Genomic DNA, 6,000 nt, shown 5'->3' on the forward strand with positions numbered 1-6,000 from the left:
CTACTGCTGTCCCATCTTCCTGCCTGCAGCTGCCTGGGCTCTGCAGCCAGCCTGGAACCCACAGCTGTTTCACTCCTGAGCAAGGCAAGAGGTGGTTTTTGTTTCCCTGCTATTTTCTTGAGCAGCAGGTTGTCATAGTCACACCAAATGTACTTTTCCTAGTTTCCCTGCTCAACAGAAATTCTTAATTCTCTGTACTATCAGGGAATACCATGAGACAGTCATTACCTTGCCAGGAAAAAGAGGCAGTTTGGAAGGCCTATGATATTCAGTGTTTCTGTGCTGATGATCTTCAGCTGATAAGGCAGCAGGATCAAAAAATTACTCTTATTTTCTAAAAAGCTCAAATTCTTTTGCTAACACAAGTCAAAATAGCTGGTACGAAGTATCATTATGCCTTTAGATCACAAACCTACCACCTCTGGAGCTAATTTCTGGTTTTATGATGACAGTGTTACGGATTTGCAAGCCTCAGTTTCTCTATTCATAAGGAATGGTGCGGTTTGCTTACAAGTTTCATTGATTCTTGACCTTACTGGTTTGCATGTATCTGCATCTAAATTCAAAGCTAACTAGAAAATCTGCGAAGTAATGTTGTCTTCCTGAAAAATATGTGAATTCAGCCAACTTACTGAATTGATGCAGTTGGTGGCATACTTTTAATGTACATAGAGCAGTGTCTGTACCCTTCAGTCTTGTAGCTCTAACAGCTGTAAACCTGTAAACACTTATTCCACAAAAGTAACAGTCCTGTGATTGCTCTGTCACATGTAGGGCTCTAATGACCTGCCCCTCCCCACCTTCGCACTTTTTACCTTTGGAAACGGGATATTTGAATGAATACTGCTGAAAGGTTAGTCAGGGGTTATAAGGAATGTTAAACAAATGATCTTACAGAGACCTACTGGGAGCAGAGTAGAAAACAAAACATAGACCTGCTTTGGGGACTTGCCTGTTCCACTTGGTAAGACTCCACCTCAGTTCTGCTGTATGGAGCAAATACATCACACAAAGCAGCAGCTTCTGAAGCCATCTGAAGGGAAGCGAGCTTAACAGTGGGGAAAAGCCTTTCATAGCTTTTGAAAAGATCCTCTGCTCCTGAAAATGCAGCTATAAACATCTTCCAACAAGCCTGCATTGCTGACAGTAACAGGTAGAGGTGATCCAAAAGCAGGGAACAAGGAAGCAAAAGCTGAAAAATGTATTCCCTTTCTTATGCTTCAGTTCAGGAAACCCATCTTTTCTGATTTGTCTGACCCCTCCTGCAGATCAGCCTAAGTCACAGGCCACGTGGCAGCTTCATCCAGCTTCATGGTAATTGTTTCTGCTGTGACTCAAACCTTTCCAGATCCAGTCATCGCTTCTCTAGTAACACAAAGTAACCTCACTCACAGGTCTCTGGTGTAGAAAGCTGAGGCATACAAAAACCAGCTACAGATGAGCTATTTCCCGGTGTGCTTGGCAGGTGTGTTTATGATTCACAGGAACACTGTGAGCTACTGCAAAGCTTTGGAGGGAAAGGGAATAGTCTTTATTGGCTCACTGTGGCCAAAAGAACACAAGCAAGGAAGTACCAAACAGCCTTATGAGCTCAACTCTGTGTGGCATCATGCACTCAGATCAGGTAGTGCAGACGCTTGGTCAACTGATAGACTACTGGAGACCCTGCCAAATCTTTGAAGCCGTTCCTGTTACTAACAATAATCCAGCTGAGAGCTGAGGCTGATGTTTATCGCGTTACAGTATAAGAAACACAAAGTAATATATAGGTTACTGATCACACTGCTGGCTTTGTGCTTTGCTTCCAGGTGACCCATAGCATCAAGCGTGTACAAAAATACCTTCTAGTTGTTGCTTTGCATGGCTTCCCCATGAACAAATGCAGCAATTGTTTTAGGATTTTAAGTCATCCTAGGTGCAAGGAGACATGGTATATCCGAATCTGTAAGACAGGAACATTTGAGATAATCTTGCTACTCCCTTGGCACTGAAACAAGTTAAAATCTGGAGATCTTCCTGTCCTTAAACTGTGATCTCAGATCCAGTCAGACTGCAACCTGATGCAGTGACAGATTAAAGAGGACTAATATCTTGTCCTGTCAGGAGACACCTTTAAGATTTCACACTACCACATTTCCTCTTGAAAGAGGCTATTGGTATCATTTACATGACTCCGAGAAGGCATCCCTTTAGTTAATACAAACCTTAGGACAAGAAACACGATATGAAATTACTCCCATCAGCCTATAAATCAATATTACTTAGAGCAAGTTACAGCAATGGTTCTCCCTTGAGTAAGTTATGTACTAAATGTTTTCAAAATTATTAAATACTTTCAAAATTTTAAGTGGCTTACTTTGTACCTTTACATTTTTCTAACACAGTGGACCAAATACAGCCACCATGTAAGTGCTGCCATAACCGACATTGCCTTCTCTTGCACCAAAGGCTGAGTTTGGACCAGTTATCCCCATACAAGTTTCACTTAATGAGAAAGACATGACCCAGATTTCAGACGAAACGAATAAGTGGAAAATTCCTAGCCTTGTTGCCATAGTTACTTGAAACCTGCTGTTAAAGAAGGTGGGAAGAAAGGGAAAAGGATGAAAAGCAGGAAAAAAAGAGAGCAGTATCATGGTCAGGCTTAAGCCATATGATAAACAAAGGTGATGATCTTGACGGAGCAGGACCTCAGTGATGACACTCAGAGCAGGTTATCCAAAAACCTGGTATTTCTGCTTTCTGGCTGCTATTGAATTGATTCCATGGACATTGGTTATTTTTAAGTGGTTACCACAGTGACTAAATGCAATGCACTGGGATTAGGTATTAGATCTGCAAAGGCAGAAAAGGATTGGGTGGGGAGAAACAGACTTCTCCACAATTAATTTAATAAAGAAATTGCCTAATTTTAAATACCAGACTGATTGCTTTTCCACTTTATAGAGATAGTAAAACTTGCAGCAATGTCTTGCTCAATCAGAATAAACTTTTTAGCCTTTGTGTAAGTTGGCAACAGAAATACTCCAGCTCTGTAGAAGCAGAACTGCAGACATATTGCACCAGGCAGTGAGGACTGTTCTTCCCCAAATGCAGACAGGATCAATGTACCCTGTGAGACACAGGCTGAAAACCTAAGAGAGCTGGTAACTGTGCTTGTGAATATTTCCTGTATTACTGCTTTATATTCTACTGCTAATTTTCATGTCTGTCACATGAGCATGAAGAAACACACTGTATTAATTAAGGGCTTTGGACTAAATGATATGAACATATCACTCTAAGAGGTTTTTTTATTACTTGTCTATCTCATCTTTTTATTCCTGCTCTTTTTGACTGCCTTCACATTCTTATTACTGGCATGTAAAGATATAACCTCTGTCTGCACCTGTAGCAGTGTAATACAGATTCACATACACTGGAAACACAGCTGAAGTAAATTCTTTTGATAATTTGATGCTCTACATATTGGTTGGACCATAATACAGTTTGTATCAGCATTCATGCAAGAACTCAGGGAAAACACTGGAGTAGTTGTAAGATTCGTTAGTTCTAATCTAGGACTGTATTTTCTAAGTACTTTATTTCCATATCAAAACCTGTCTTGGACGCAAGGAGAAAACTTTTTTTTTACTGCCTTTCCTGTCTTTAAACTTACTGAGACTTCCTGCCCCCCACCCCCCCTCCCCCAGTTCTCTGCTGTGCTGTCCTTGCTCAGATGACACCATTGTGCTTTGCATGGAGAATAAAAGGTAACCCTCAGTCCTGTGAAGAACTACATTTTACTAAGAGTGTGTTTTCTCTGAGAGCTGGAAGGCTGTATTGGTAGCACTCTGGCCAAGAGATTTTTCTGCTGGTTTAGAGTGGGGAACATTGATTTTATATAGAAGTCTTAGAAGAAAAAAAAAACAAAACAAACCAAACCAAAACCAAAAAAGAACCAAAAAAATCAAACAAAAAAACCCCCAAAACCCAAAAACCAGCACCCATACATAGCAGCATTGGCTGAAATGATTATAAACCATGAGACAGTTGTATGAGATTGAACAAAATTCACTATCAGTAGGTGTTACTACACTCATTAAAGAATCCTTGCAATTCCTTCTCTTCTGACCACACAATTATGATTTCTGTCCGTTAATTACTATGCTACTAAATGATTTCCACGTGTGAATCATAAGTCATCAAGCTTCCAGATCAAGGACACTGAGTCTTGCAGTAGCAGAAGAGATTGTGAGCTACTTTGATGCCATAGTTACAGTCTTAAGTCATCCTTTTAAAAAGTCAGTCAAGATATCTCCAGCTCAAACTGGGGAGAACAGGGGAAAGACAGACAGACCAAGAGCTTAGCTGGTACTGTCTTCCCCCTTGAATTCCTAAGGGTGTTGCATTCCTTACCAGCAGTGTAGCAGGACTTGCTCAGAAAGGTGAGAAATTCTTTTCTGTCTGAAGACATGAAAGCAGACAGCAGCTGTTGCTACAGCAGTAACCACTGCAGCAAGAGAGGAAAGGCCGTGTGGTTCCCATTCCTACTGTGGTGGAACAGAAGCAGTACACACAGAACAGTGGCTGGGAGCAGAGCAGCACATGCTTCTAGTACCAGGACATATCCTACAGATGAAAGTTGTTATTAAACCAAGCTGTGAAATTAAAACCAAGTAGGTATTTCAGAATAATGGCAAGTACAGACAAGCCCTATAATCTTATAAATCAAATGCAAATACTGAGCTCCAACTTATAATTAACCAGTGAAACTCACATCGCCCCATTATTTCATCCAGTGATACCTGAGGGGAATAAGAAAAAAAAAAGGAAGCCATTAGTGCCAATAAGGTATTCAAACTCAAAAATACAAAATCGCCATTCTTCTTTAAGCTACTGTTCCCCTTTTTGGATTATCCCAAGCAGCCCCATCCCAAAACAGCCATATGCCAGTGTATTTCAGTGTTTTGTGCCAGAGGTGGAGGGTGCAGACTAATCATACAATTATTTATTGCAAGAACTCCTTATAATATTCCAATAACCCCCTTGCTCCTAGCAGCTTTAAACAAAGAAATGGTATGTAAATGGCTTGATAAATAATGCTTTGACTCACACAGGCCCCAAGCCACTTGGTGGCACTCTGCCCATATAAACTATTTTTGTCACTAGGCAGACCGACAGGCTCTGGCAATCCAGCCCAGGCTGAATTTCCCACCCCAAACAGGGCACTGTCCCTTCAAGTCCCATGAAAAATGCTTTACTGCCACCCCTTCCCCTTTTTAAAGTCTGTATGGGCTGCAGGAAGCATCACTGGTTTAAAAATCTAATCAAAGCCAATTAGAGCCCACTTTCCAGCTGCAATTCACTCTTGTTCTAGTCCAGTATGAAAGAATTTGAGCCTTGTCACAGTAAATGGACAAGGGGAAGAAAGGAGGAGAAAGGTAGAAAGAAATACATAAGTATGGTGCAGCTACCAGGAAAATGAGAGAAGTAACTCTTGCAAATGGTATTCTCTGGGTAGAGAAGCAAAGACAAGCAGGAGCTAATGAACAGTGATCAAAGCAGGTGAGAGTAGAGTGCAGCCTGTAATGCAAGCTTCACCCAAAAGCAGTGTAACACATTTCACACCTACAAAGCTCAAACTCAGTTGTAGCTTATTTTTCTCTCTCCAGACGTAATAAACTATAAGGGTGCCAAGATAATCAGCTGTCCTTATGTGCTTGTGCCTCACTACTCATTTGTACAAAAGTCTAACAGTGCTTCTATTCCAGGAGATAGGGAGAGAGGGGGAGTGACTACTTTTGTGACAAGAGAGCAGTATTGAAGGGGCAGCTTTATGCAGTAACTTTTCTAAAGCAAGAAGCAGCAGTCAAGTACCAGCTTTACCCATCCAGCAGATGTGCTCTCTTAGCCTCTTGTATGCCCATCAAAAAATGTTGCCATTGCAGTAGAATTAGAAGATGGTCAATTAAGACTTGCTCTAATTGCTAGAAGACAATATGTAATATTGACTTAGTT

Source organism: Coloeus monedula, assembly GCF_965178545.1.
Source record: "Coloeus monedula genome assembly, chromosome: 2".
NCBI lineage: Eukaryota > Metazoa > Chordata > Aves > Passeriformes > Corvidae > Coloeus > Coloeus monedula.